Here is a 15209-nt window from a genome sequence, read left to right on the forward strand (position 1 = left end):
ACAACTTGGGGGCTCGTCCGGGATATTGTGGGGGAGACCCTGGGACCAGGTGACCCTCTGGACATCATTCCTGAAGCGGTCACGGTGACGCTTTCTTGTAAGGACTGGTTCGAACCCCGGGGTAAACATCAAACGGTAAGCGGATACCTGTTATAACGAAATCTGCAATTGGACACTCTAAAAAGAACCTTGTCCAAACAAGTAAAGTGTTACTGTAATACAAAAGCATAGTATAAAGAGTAAAGTGTTGACACATAAAAGAATGAATGTTAAGAATTAATGATTGTATAATTCGCCGTAATTATATGTACACCTGAAGCTGTGTTTTGATTACAATACGAACATAAGTGAAATAGTGGTCAGTTATAATTAAGAGAACGAGTTGGAATAGGGTCACGCTTTAACGTCTATCCTGGTCTAGGACCAGAAGGAGCGAAAATACATTTAAGAGGTCGCTTTAACGTCTATCCTGGTCTAGGACCAGAAGGAGCGAAAATACATTTAAGAGGTCGCTGTTACGTCTATCCTGGTCCGGGACCAGAAGGAGCGAATATACATTTAAGAAGTCTAGCCTGATCAAGGATCAGATGTATTGAACAGTCCAGGGGGCTGGTGTTAACTGTGGTATAAAGTAAAGTTAAAGTGGTTGACACAGCACTTAGGTGAGTGTCGTACGAGGAATTAACATTTGGAGTCGGGGACTCTTTGTTGTGGGAAAGTGCGGGAGGTTTCCTTATGCAAAAATTTCTTAAAAACGATCTTGATCGCTTTTTTTTGAGTAAGTTTGCATTAACAACTGTATTGAGGGAGGGAATGCGCTCGCGATCGTAAGATCGTATCTCCTCTGTCTATCCCTTTCTATCACATCCTGTTACATTGTGTTGTTGTAAAGCATCGAGTGGTGAGGGTTTTTCTAAACCATCTCCAACACCTTCGATGTACTGAAAAAGGACAATTGTTGTATTGAGAAGCACTACTCTAGGAACTTGTAGATCGGTGATTTTCACTAGACCTGACCATCATTTAAGGCCGCAGTGATAAATGTGCTTTTGACTCACGGATAGTAAGAAGGGGGAATCACTGATATCCCTCCCGCCTCACTGGGTTATCAGCCATTTAGAACTAAACATCTTTGGAGAATAATTGTAGTAAATAAGCGTAAAAGCTGAACTCAAGACAGTTAAGTAGTCCATCATTTATTGCAAGGTAAAGACATACAAAAATAGGTTGAGAATATTCTAGCACAAACAGAGAGTACGTTTCTAAATTGTATTCTAGTGTGAAGACTGAATAAATTTGATTAACTACCGAAAGACTCGAGCCACTGGAAAATTAATACTTAGACGATAAAAATACGTTAGTCATAGCGTAAAACAAAAGCATAATCATGGCCAATTGGGGTGAATTGTTTGAGGATTTAGTCGCAAAGTGTTTGGAATGTGAACCGGGCGCTAAAGCTAAAGAAACAAAGAAAGAGCAGTTAATGTCACTAAAAGAGGAATGGCAGGCTGCGGGACAGTGTCCTCAAGACTCACACCCCAGAGATGAAATGGTGGGCATTAAGCGTGCTCAAATAGCCTTGACAAAACAACTAAGAGAGACTCAGGAACAATTGGAAACAACATCAAAATTCACCGGAAAAAGAAAGTTGAAAAAGACGGCTGAGAGCTTAGAGCAGAGACTAGCACTTATTAACAGTTTGGTCCATGCACATAACGCTCGCAAGGGACAAATAGACAGTATGAAAAAAGTGGTCGCTGCTCCGCCCCCAGCCATGCAAATCCTTGCTAAAAAGGTTGAGGCTACCGCGCCTCCAGCGTCTTCCCCTGCACCCGCTGTTACCATCACCCCTGCAACACCCCCTATCTACCCTTCATTGCCTGAAGGGGTGCCACCCCCATATACAGGCCCCGTTACAAACCTGCAGGCTCCCGTCATAGAGGTAAAGGGTGGATGGCTAGATGTAGAGGGGACCAAAGGGACCAGAGATAGGGACAGGGAGAGAAATATAATGCTAGATTTGACTCAAACAACCCAGAACATTGGCTTAAGCAGCAGAGAAAGGGAGCCACAATCATCAAGGTTTTGCCCCGTCAGCCCTACATCACACTTCTCTAAATACACACGTCCTGACATGTGCACAAGCGAGGAGCGCGAGACGGGTCAGGGGGAGAGGAGAATCATCCACACAGGGCCCACACAGCTCACACAGGCAGAGTTACGCAAGATGAGACAGTACCAGGGGGAGGATATGAGACAGTGCCAAGAGGAGGACATGAGACAGTACAAAGAGGAAGACAGACAGGATAGTCAGGACGTTGGGGAATCAGAGTCAGACACAGAGCTAATAGAAGCCTGGGGGGAGGAGGAACAGAGAGCGAGACAGGAAGAGAAAGAAAGAGAGAGAAAGAGGAATAGAAGAAATGAGAGGGAAGTACAGAGACAGAGAGATCAGCAGAGACTGAGACTCCAGGAGGAAGCCAGAGAAGGACAGAGAAGACGGGAAATGGCAAAACTCCAGGAGGAAATAAGAGAAAGACAGAGAGAGAGAGATAGAGAGGAACAGGATGAGAGACGGCAGGAACAGGAAATTAGGGAAAGACGCTCTCCGGAAGAGACAGACGAGGTAGGGCAGTTCATACGTGCAGCTCACCAGACATTTAGAAATAGGGTCCACATTGATTCACACACTGCAAACGCCTCTCCACATGCCCCAGGTAACCAAGTTGTTCGCAAAAAGGCACCCCCTTCCCCAAACCTCATGATGCCCCTCATTAGCATTGGGGGAGGCCCCCACCAGGACTATCAGCCATGGAAAATTAAAGAAATGACCGAGCTAAAGAAATTGCTCCCTGACATGACTGATGGTCACGCTGGTTGGTATAGAGCATTAGGCTCACTCACAGTCGGCATGGATCTTTGCTTGGGCGATATGCGCCAACTCACAGCGGCCTGTACTAGCGCCTCTCAAATGGAGGAAATAGATAGACGTGCAGGAACACTGATGGCTAATGACGACGACCCATGGTACATGCACAGGCCAACATGGTACTTGATTATGACAGAAATGTGGCCAGGCAAACGCAAGACATTGGCTTTCACCATAGGAAAGACTGAGACACCTGATGCGTTTCTTCAACGCACCACAGACGAATGGTCTGATGTCACAGGCGAGCACCCTACAAATAGTGAGACGTCCAGAATTTGCTATAAACAGGCTGTCTACACAGCACTCCCTCCTGACGTCAAAACAATATTGGACGGCATAGCCACACTGGTTGCCGAACCAATGCACATTTGGACCACACATGTTAAACATCACCTCAAACGCCACAATGACAAATTGGCTGTCTCGGATAGCAAGCAAAAACAGCTCGAACTTAGACTACTCAAAGCTCAGGTGAAGGAGGCAGAGGAGAAAGCTAAAGAGAAAAACAAAGAAAAGGACAAGGCGGCCAAACAATTAGTCGCACACACACCACAGGATGAGGTGCAGCCACGGGGAACAGATGGGGAGGGAGAGGGAGACAAAATGATGTTTCAAGGTGCCTCACAGCAAACCAGCTCACAGTCAGCGCAGCCCGGGGGTCAGTACAAGCCTTATAGGGGCAACAATGAGGGGGAATTCAGAGGGGGGAACGAGGGATACCAGGGGGGATATCAGAGAAACCGGAAATTTCCCGGCAAATGCTTTAACTGCGGCATTTATGGCCATATGTCAAAAGACTGCAGAAGGCCAAAACAGCAGAATAACAACAATGACTCACAGGGTGCCCAGCCTCGCCAAAACATGTCACAAGCTACTCAGCCACTGACTCACTACATCCTACCGCCACAGCAGTACCAATACGTGCAGCCACAACAGATCGTGCAGCAGAGTGTGCAACCTCAGCAGAGCGTGCAGCATGGCACGCACCAGATCATGCAGCAACCACCCAATGCCGCAGCCTTGCCTCCACTGCAGGGTGCGGTGGTGTACGGGTGGCCACCACAGAACGCATAGGGGCGCCTAGAGACTCCCAGTCAGGAGTCGGCAATGGCAGAGCCACTCCTACACATTCGGGTTGATGGGAAGATAAGAACATTTATGGCTGATTCTGGAGCGCGTTACTCCACACTGAATGTGGGAATCACACAAAAAGACTTATCTGACGTTCGCATGCCCGTGGTGGGATTTTCAGGACAAACACAAACCATGCCACTGACCAAACCTCTCCTGACTGAAGTTGGGAAGCAACAGCTGTCCCATGCCTTCATGTACTCTCCTGAATGCCCTGTCAATCTCATGGGCAGAGACTTATTGCTTGCATTGGGTGCTAACATTCTATGCACCGCCGATGGCATCACTATCAATTTTCCAGACGGGACATCTGTTAAATGTACAGACAGACTCAACATAACCGGCCAGTGGCCACTGATGGATAAGAAAGCAACCGAACAGACGTTTCCAGCTGAAGTTTTTTGGGGGGCTCTCCAACCGCACACTGTGGGTCATGTTGGTATTCTGACAGCTTTTACGCAGTGGAAATCATGGATATCCAATCTGTCTCCCTACGTAGCGCCCCAGGATCCTCCTCATGTTACGCTAAATTATCTGAGGGAACAGACTGAGGAGGGGGAAGTGTATAAAGAGGAGTATGACAAAAGATTACTGGGCACTTCATACAAAATAACCTCCTCAGTTATGTACGTAGGCCCCGAGGGGGTAGTAGCTGAGGTTTGTTTACCAAGTGAACTCTGTGATTGGTACAAGTTGTCATCATATGCGGTCCCACATGTTTCCTTACTCTTGTCCCCTGGCCATCAGGCCCGCGAATTAGGTTCCATGACAAAAAGGTTACACGAAACAACAGACTGGTGTATGACTCATGATCCTCGGCTAATGCACTCAGTCTCACAACAAGCTTACAAAATAACATACCCCGCTGTAGATAACACAGTGTTACTGGAATATCACGATGTAGAGCGATATCATGGCCGAGAATTAGACGATCATGAGTCAGCTAAGCCGATGCTCGAGCAGCTGCCTAGTCATATCTGGTCACAAGGAGCGAACGATGTGGGTTTCTGTAATATTGCACCCATCACATTCTCTGTTGACACAGCTGACCCTGTTTACATTCCACAGTACAAAATGAAACCTGAGGCCACGCTAGGCGTACGTCACATAGTCAATGACTTATTGCAGGCAGGAGTGTTGGAGCCTAGTACATCTATTTGGAACACTCCGGTTCTGGCAGTCCCCAAGGCAGGTAAACCTGGTGTTTACCGTTTAGTGCATGATCTCCGTAAAATCAACGCATTAATTACCACTCCACTGGCACCAGTCCCTAATCCTTATGTAGCTATAAATGCACTTAAGCCGTCACATTTTATATATACCACAGTGGACCTTTCGAACGCATTCTTCTGTTTACCTTTGTGTCCGTCACTTCGTGACATATTTTCTTTCACTTTTGAGGGTAAGAAATATCGTTACACGAGACTCCCACAAGGGATGCGCCTGTCACCAGGTCTATTCAACCAGGTGTTGAAACAACAACTGCTCACGTTCACAGTTCCTCCGGAAGTATGTCTGATACAGTATGTTGATGACCTGATTTTGGCATGCCCTACAGCGGAAGTGTGCCTCGCGGTCACTTCCTCTCTACTCAAACACCTCTGCAACATGGGATACAAAGTATCCAAATCCAAATTGCAATGTTGCAGACCGAGAGTTTCATTCCTAGGTAGAATAATCAGCCACAGCCACACTTCTCTATGCCCCTCTCAGCTGACTACAATTCTTAGTCATAAAAAACCTGAGACTGTCAAAGAAATGATGTCATTTCTGGGTCTCACAAATTACTCACGACAGTACATACCATCCTATGTTGACAGCACAGCATTATTGAGGGCCATGATCAACGAACATGGCATGAAAAATGGCAAGGTATCCCTCAATTGGACAGCAGCTGCAGAAATGCAATTTGTTCGGTTGAAACAATTATTGAACTCTCGTGTAGAACTTAGTGTCCCAGATTACACTAAGACATTCTTTCTGGATGTTTCTGAAAAAGCAGGGATAGTGAATGCTGCGTTGTTTCAGAAACAAAGGGGGGAGAGGAATGTACTAATGTACTACTCGACGAAACTTTTGCAAGCCGAACAAGGTCAACCTCCATGCACACGCTATGCAGTAGGACTGGCAGAGGCAATAAAGAGAACTGCACACATAGTCCAATGCCACTCACTCACCATACTCACAGAGCATAGCATCACAGCCTTCATCGAATCCAAGGCATTTACACTCACAGCACTCAAACAGTCACGTATGGAGAAAATTCTATTGGCACCCAACATACAGTATGCACACGAAGGTGTCAACATGGCAGATCACATGAATCCATTGCCACCACACAATTGTGTCCAAAAGACGGAAGCAGGTTTGAAACTCAGACCTGACCTAGAAAATGAACAACTTGCACACACTGATACAGTCACATACTACACTGATGGATGTTGTTTCAGAGACGATGAAAAAGGGCTACAGGCAGGATATGCGGTAGTAACCAAGACAGATACAGGCAGTTGGGAGACAATAGGATCAGGTAAGATAGAAACCAACCCCTCCGCTCAGAAAGCAGAAATAGTTGGTCTGACTACTGCTCTCACCTTAGCCGAGGGAAAGAACGCTAATATCTACACTGACTCAGCCTATGCACACGGGACAGTTCACTACGAACTAGGCAAATGGTTTAGAACTAATTTTATTACATCAGCCGGAAACCCAGTAAAGCACCAACAAGAAATTATAGACTTGGCACACTCTCTCACTCTGCCAAATAAAGTTTCAATCATGAAATGTAAAGGACATGACAAAGCAGGTTCAGAGATAGCGCGTGGCAACCACGCCGCAGACAAAGCTGCAAAGACGGCTGCAGAATATGTGAGTCCCGCGCTAATAATGACCTCTAACCCCCCAATAACTACCTTGCCCACATGCACGTTAAAAGATCTAATCACGCTGCAGGAAAAAGCAGGAGTTTACGAGCAGCAGGCATGGATAGAAAAGGGAGCAACAAAGTCAGACACAGGTTTGTGGAGAGCACATGATGGAAGAGTAGTTTTGCCCGCTGGTTTAGCTCACATTTTTATCAAGGAAGCTCATGGTCTAGCTCATTGCTCTAAAGCACAGACTTTGCACAACTTAGACTCCCAGTGGTGGCACCCCTATCTGAAAGACATGGTAAAGGAACAACTGAGCAACTGCGACATATGTAACGCGTATAATGCCAAGCCAACAGGTAAACCAGCAATGGGATATTATCCTGTACCCCATGCTCCATTCTTAGAATTAGTCATAGACTTCACTGACATGGGACGGGACAATAGGCACAAGGGCTACCGATACATGCTAGTTGTGACAGATTCCTTTTCAAAATGGCCGGAGGCCATACCATGCAAACGAGAGACAAGCGAGGTTGTTTGCAAGTACTTGATTAACCACCACATTCCTAATCATGGATTTCCCCAGAAAATACGGAGTGACTCGGGTTCACATTTCCGGAATGAGCATCTAGAAAAAGTGGAGAAATTCATGGGAATCACCCACAAGTTCGGTTCGGTCTATAAGCCTTCTTCCCAGGGTCAAACGGAACGGTGTAACAGATCCCTTAAGGAGAAGCTAGAAAAGATATGTGTTGACTCAAAATTGAGCTGGACCGAGGCTCTCCCGATCGCCCTTGCATCTCTGCGTAGTTCTGTGAATAGCACCACGGGGTACTCCCCTTTTGAGTTGATCAGAGGTTACCCTTTCCCCGGCCCAGCTACTGCAGCTGTAAGGGGGACCGAAGTGGATTTGTCAAGGATAAATCACACCTCGTTCTACAATGCTCTAATCACATTGGCAGCGTGTATTTCCCAACAGGCTCAACTCAAACGAGAGGAGGTGCACCAGAAGAGGGACGATCAACAACTAGCTGGAAAACCTATCCACATTGCAGACTGGGTCTTCCTGAAAGTGATAAAGAAGAAGTGGGGAGAACCTAGGTGGACGGGTCCTTTCAAAGTAACTGTCAAAAATTCTCACTCTGTACAGCTAGAAGGAAAAGGTTCCACCTGGTACCATCTGACTCAATTGGCACCAGCAGACGCTCCAGGGGAAAGGCCCCTGGCGCAAGTCCGAGAGGACATTATCACCAGTTGGCTGGACGATCCTGAGGGGGCGCATCTGCAGGAAGAAGTGGGAGGGAACCGAGAGCCATAAGGGACTAGCAGCCAGCAAGGAGGAGTCCACCCATATATAACTGTATATACTCAAACTGTCTAACTGTTTTCTCTTTCCCTACCTAACTACATTATTTTCCAAAATTGTTAGGCACTGAAGTCCTATCCAGATCAACTGAAAATTACGATCTGTGTAACCGATGCCTCTCTTGGCTAAAATAACTCTTGAAAACTTTGACACACAAGAGTGTAGTATATACATTCATGAGTGTGGGAATTGGCGTATTGAAGTTATAATCTGGGATTCCTTGGTAGAGGAACAAATCTGGGCAACCCACGGGGAGTGGGAACAGGCAATCGGGAATCTTTTTAACAGGGACCTGGACCTATATTTTGAAGAAGAATCTTTGGCCCTATATTTCTCTCGCGTCTAACAAACGTTCATTGTATTTTTCCTTTTAACAGGCATACTTCAAGTCCTGGCGTAGATCCGAAATGATCAATTAATAACCATTTCTCTCTTACAGACCAAGGTTCATAAGGATAAGCTGCTTAACAAAAAAAAACAAAGAAAAAATACTTAAAAAAAAAAAAAAAAAAAATATATATATATATATATATATATATATATATATATATATATACATATTAATAATAATAATAATGAGTAGAAGTGATAGAAGTATATAAATAGGAAAAAATTGTTGCAAAATCCAGTAAAGGTAAATTACAGAACGAAAAGTAGTTGCATGCCTCTTAGGGCAGTAGTAAATCGACACCCAAACACAACCAAAATCCATGTGTATTGGCATACCCGGTGGAGAATAGATTATCACAATCATATCACTGGGTTCAGAGATTGTGACCATTTAGAAGAATTTTATATGTGGGAAATATCCCTACTTGATCTGGCAGAAGAAATACTACACATATTGTGAGAAACAACAGCCCCATTACAGTTAATTCTACCGTAAATTTGCGCCCTGCTGACAAACCCACCTGAGGGAAGCACCATGTCCACAATCGACCCCCATTATCAAAATGCTCCAGGACGCCGCAGGTTCCTACCAGTAGGATCTAGACCAAAAAATAGGAAGAAGATGTTATGTTCTCCACAGCGTCTGGTGCTCGTCACCCTCTGCGTAGCCCTTGCCATCACCCTACCCATCGTATGGTTTAAACTAGGAAATATGGAAGGTTCCAAATCTCCCTCCCAGGTTTATGGCCCCTCACCGCGACCACCCGTGACTGACGCAACTGACTCCACCACTGACCACCCGACTAACAACGTGACCAATCCGCAATACGCTGAAGACCCTCTCGCACCACAGCCTCACAACTTCATAGACGCAGTAACTACAATACTAGAAAAAAGAATGTCTGAAATGACCCGTATACCATGTTCTGGATGCAGTGTACAATATGCGGAAGTAGAAGGCCCGACATTGTACTTTCCAGAGGAGCTAGGTGGTGCAATTAGAATAGATGAATGCATTATAAACCCTAGATGTGTCAAGAACAGCCAAGCGCAACTGTATGTATGTCACAAGAAATGGGCGTCCAACGACCAAAAGTGGGGCATGTGTGATCACTGGTCCGATGTGATCTATAACTCAGGAGATCGGTGGAAGAAGGCCACGCCTAAAAGTTTCGGAGCCAGACTCAGCATAAGACGAGAAAGCGGTCATTTAGCCGGTCCGGGTATTAACCCGCTATGGATAGACTTATACGACGCTGTACTTTCTGACACTGACACCTATGTGTTGGGATCTTACGAGTCGGGTTATCCGGTTGGTGTGTTTAAGATCAAGATTGAGACTTGGAAGGCTTATAGCAAACGACAAGAGGCAGAACTGATACATAAAGCCTACGTTAAAGGTCATCATTATTCTTCTGACTTATTTAGGGTAGTTACTCCACCCCCTCCTACCACACCAACCACTCTCAAACAAGGGAAAGTATTCCTGGATAACATGCCTCATAGCATTGCAAAGACAGTTGAGACAGGTTTTGCTCAATCAAACACTTGGTTGGAAATGGTGGCATCACATGGAACGAAGGGTTCTGATTGTGTTGTCTGCTCAGGCCCCAGGCCAAATCTCATCCTAACCCCTTCTGTTTACACCTATGAACCGAAAACCAGGCATTGTCTCTTACAGCTCCATCGCCAGGACAATCCAGAGAAAGAATGCTTGGAGTTGGAAAAAGCTTTTCCCATCGCCCCTCCAGCAGGTATACCACCAATCTTCTCTCCGGTAGTTGCTAACCACTCATGCATAACCAGGCAACAATCCACTACTGGGGTGTATATGGGAGACCTAGACCCTGATAATTGCATTGAAACTCTTGACGTTACAGAATGGCAAAATTCAAGTCAGTTCCCTGTCGCCAGAGCAGACGTGTGGTGGTACTGCGGAGGTAGGGCTTTACTAGGTGTTCTGCCCGATGGATGGACGGGCACTTGTGCCATAATCTCCCTGATAACCCCTGTTTCCGTCACCAAGGTATCAGCCGATGAATTAATTAATAAGATCGACAGGTTTGAGACCAACGCTCTCAAACGCAGAAAAAGGGATGCTTTTGATCTGTATGGCCCCAGCCCGGTATATTTGGACGCCCTGGGAATTCCCTGTGGTGTCCCTGACGAGTATAAACTTCAAAATCAAGTAGGAGCAGGATTTGCATCTATTGTTTGCCCATGGTGTATCATCAATTCGAATGTGGACAGTCTTAACTATGTCCACTTTAATGTACAACGTCTTACTAACATCACCAAGGACATCACCACTGGTATTGCAGCCGAACTTCACGCTAACTCCCTCATGACTTATCAAAATCGCATTGCATTAGATTATGTGTTGGCTGCCACTGGAGGTGTGTGCGCCATGTTTCCGTCTTCTCAGTGTTGTGTGTTTATTCCCAACAATACAGCCCCTGATGGAAGAGTGACCCGTGCCCTGGACGGACTCCGCGCTCTATCCGTAGAGATAAAAGAGCATTCTGGCATTAGCGAAGGACCATTCCCTGATTGGTTTGACAGAAAATTTGGCAAGTGGAAAGGGATAGTTGCATCCATGCTCATGTCCATAGGTGTGTTTATGGGTATCATAGTTACCTGTGGATGCTGTTGCATTCCATGCGCTAGAGCACTATGCATCAGGATGATCGAGACGGTGGTTTCAGGTAAAATCCCTGAGATACCCCCTGCCTACCAATTGATCCAGCAGACGGAACCACGAGAGTTGTATTCTGCTTTGAACCGCGAAATTTCTACTATGCCGTTGCCTACTGCCCCTCGCTATTCTAATGTCATGGACCATGTTAATTCTACACTGATTGAGGAAGAGATTGAGCTCATTGAACCCATATATGTTGATCGCATGCCCAATCTCCGAACTGTTGTAACAGAGAGGCAGACAGAGTCGCCTATCAATTGTAAAATTATTGACAATCCCCCTTGTGGCCATAGCAGCCGATGTGTAACGCCCCCCATTGAGGATTCCTATTATGGCGTGGTGGAAGAAATTTGCACTGTATACCTTGATCATTGTTCCCCTGACTTCTTTCCTGTGAGGCGGGCCCCTCTGCTAGGAGAGTGTCCTGACTTGTACCCTAACCCTGACACCGAAGACGATCCCCTCTATGACGACCCCCTCGATGCTTTGAGTACTCAACTGGGTATTCCTGAGACCACGGAGGATCCCCTCAAAGCTTTGCGTGTTCACCTGGGTTAGACCAGGTGAGAAGAGGGAATTGTTGAGAAATAATGCATAATGCAGAATAATACATCATAGTTCTACTTTTACAACATAGCTTTACTTTTACATAAAATAAGAATTACTAAAACACTCTAAATAGAAATACATACAAGTATTAAGTTCATTGGGTTCATAGAGGAATTAAGTTCAGTGGGTTCTTACAGGTATTAAGTTCATATAGGTATCAAGTTCGTTTAAGCACGTTCATACAGGTATTAAGTTCATATAGGTACAAAGTCATAAAGCCACTCAAAAGGTTCTTTACATTAATCATGGATTGGAAAAATACCACTAGGCACAGAAATCATCCCTGGTGTACACAGTAGCCTTAAGTACATAGTGTCAGGCATAGAAATCATAAATGATGGATGTCCCTGATGTACACAGCAGCATAAAGTACATAGGGGGTGACCCGGTCGGAAACTTAACTAAACATATTTTCAGAACACCTGTCAGTAACCTCTCATAAAGTACACAGTGGGTGAACGAAAGAAAATGAAAACCCCAGAGGAAAAACACAGAAACAATCAAAAGATCATAAATCAGATAACGACAGGATATCATGCTACTGAAAGAAAACCCCAGACCTAGGCATAAAGTTGTTTTTCAGCAAAGAAAACCAAGAAGTCCCCCTCCCTCTGTCTACACTCGTGCTGAAAGGGGGCGTCTTGCACGCGCCAAGTCAAGGGCATCATGGAACATCTACCACTCATCAACAGACCTGATTGTCACCTCCCATTATCATCAATGTTTACTCTGTGTTCATGGACTGTATATATACGCTCTGTAGTTTAGAAATCGGTATGTAAGACTTCTCGCCCTTCCTTACCGATATACTTGTGAAGAGGGACAATTCGTTTTCCATCAGAGCTCTTGCTGTTGTATGCTGATTCGCTGTATTTGCTGTACTTCAGGTTGTACCATTTGATCTCTTACATTCATTCTGTATTAGCTTAAGTTCATCTTATACTGGACATTACTTAATTGAATATTAATAAATAATTGGCTTTTATAATTATAAACTGATCTGCCTGGACATTGCATTCCTTTGGTTTCCTCCTATAACAATATCTGAACTCGTTGGGTTTTTCACTTGAACACATAACTTAATGAACAATTTTTCATTGGTGTAAAGGCACAGAGAAAAAACCCTAACAGCATTCATATTATTGTCTTATTATCGTCTGTCTGTGACCAGCTAATCTCCAGGACCGTTGGCATGATCGCAGCGAAACACATGGGCCTGTTATAGCGCCACCAGGAGGCCGCTTTTTGCAAAACAATTTTTTTGACAGTACTCCTACAGATTTTGTCCAAACGTCACGTTAATCTGTACACAGTATATAGTCATTAAACAAAACGTGTCTTTCAGATTTTCACTATCATCAGTGTTTCCTTAATTCATGTTTTTTGTTTACACATGATTTTTTTCTATTGATATATTGCATTCATGTTCATGGGTATTTTCAGACATTTAACCACCTGTGAGGGGTGAGCTTGTATAGATTGGCTATTTTCAAATAGATGATGTATATAGGGTTTATAGTGGCTAGCTGATTTTTATACTATATAAAATCTGAGAATCACTATGCTATTGTATAGTGTGATTACAGCTTTACTAAAGGAAAGCTGTGTGGGTAAAGCCAGGTTATTCATATCTTTTCATACATTTTCATGCAAGTAAGGGCATGGTGTGAACATGGCAAAAAAGCACTGGTAGTAGGTACTCCTGGTTTCTGCTGGGAACAGGGTTCGAGTCCCTGCAGCGCTGTGCTTACTGTTTCACCGTTGTCCTGTTATATGTTTACATAAAATGTTAGCACTCAATTCATAGACCTGAATGCACTTTTAATTATAGTACATCAAGCAGGTAGCCCTGTGATTACATCTTTATAGCACATGGTTGCATTACAGTGCAACCACAATGTGATTACGTTCTTATTCACAATGCAACGTTTTTGTACTCCAATGTCATGGTGTATTAGTCAGCACAGTGGATTAATATTTCGATCGATCTGGGATGTTAAAGTTGTGCAAAACTGTGGTCAATGAATTGCCTCTTCAGCTAGATCAAACAGCAGTCACTTATAACTGTTGAGACTCCTAGAACATTAAGACGTGTTGACATGGATAGTTTTGTGTTTAATAACATCTCTGTGTTAATGAATGGGGTATGAGCATTATGTCATACAGTGTAGATTGTAGATCGGACCATGTCGTACAGTACATGGTCTATGGTCTGTAGACCATGTCAGTCTACAGTACAACAAACTATTAAGATGTTTGTGATTACAACATGTAGTGCTTGGTGTTATGTTTAAAGTAAAGTAGGCCTTGCACAAGCCCGGGATCGAACCCAGGACCTTTTGACCATGTCATGTGTAAATGACATGCAAATGGTCCAAAAAGGGACACACCCTAATGCTAATCTGATCCCTCCCACATTGACTGGAGAAACCTCAGCCAATCGCTGGCCTCAAAGAATGCACTACGGTACGGCTCATCCCCTCCACTTGGGTCTCACTGGCAGTGAGCCTGGTTTCTACGATGGACAGCTGAGCAACATGAGCTGAAATCAACACAACATTAATATGAACTCAACAATAACACACGTGAAGTTTAATGTGAGTGAGTAAGCTTTCCCATGTTGATTATACATACAGTAAATTACATTATCAACACAGTATCTGTTCTCAAATTATTAAAATAAATGAAAATCAAATGAAGTCATTTTTTCAACAACCACACAACTCATTCTGTCATTCATACTCTCTCTCTCTCTCTCTCTCTCTCTCTCTCTCTCTCTCTCTCTCTCTCTCTCTCTCTCTCTCTCAAATACTACATACTGTTCATTTGAGTAGGTTCACTTTCTCACGTTGATTATTATGGATCAAACATACAGTAAATTACATTATCAACACAGTATCTGTTCTCAAATTATTAGAATATGTGAAAACTATCTGAAATGAAGCATAGCGTTAGTTCATGCAGGACACGGAAGTCGTGCACGCCAAAGCTGTAACCAGCAGTCAGTCAGCTGATGTGAACATCAGCTTTCTATTCCCCATTCACAGCCCAGCTGGTCATTACATCACACACTCATTATCCAATCACAGCTCACGCTTGAGCAAAGAGGTTCCTATAAATACGGCTTCATATTCTCTAGGTCTTTCTTGGTTGCTGAACCAATGCATTTTGCTAGCTGCTGTGAGCTTCATCTGCTGCTCATCTGCTGCTCATCTA

At 44.4% G+C, this 15209-nt stretch overlaps 1 long non-coding RNA gene across 1 annotated transcript in view; it reads right to left on the reverse strand.

Annotated features, from left to right (window-relative positions):
- LOC311057546 overlaps positions 1-14543 on the reverse strand; it is a 30658-nt gene extending 16115 nt beyond the window's left edge. The window contains exon 1 of the long non-coding RNA XR_014601968.1: positions 14464-14543. This is a non-coding gene — a long non-coding RNA (uncharacterized lncRNA). The remainder of the gene's footprint in view (positions 1-14463) is intronic.
- Positions 14544-15209: the final 666 nt, after the last annotated feature.

Source organism: Gymnoscopelus microlampas, assembly GCF_963454915.1.
Source record: "Gymnoscopelus microlampas genome assembly, chromosome: 12".
NCBI classification, from domain to species: domain Eukaryota; kingdom Metazoa; phylum Chordata; class Actinopteri; order Myctophiformes; family Myctophidae; genus Gymnoscopelus; species Gymnoscopelus microlampas.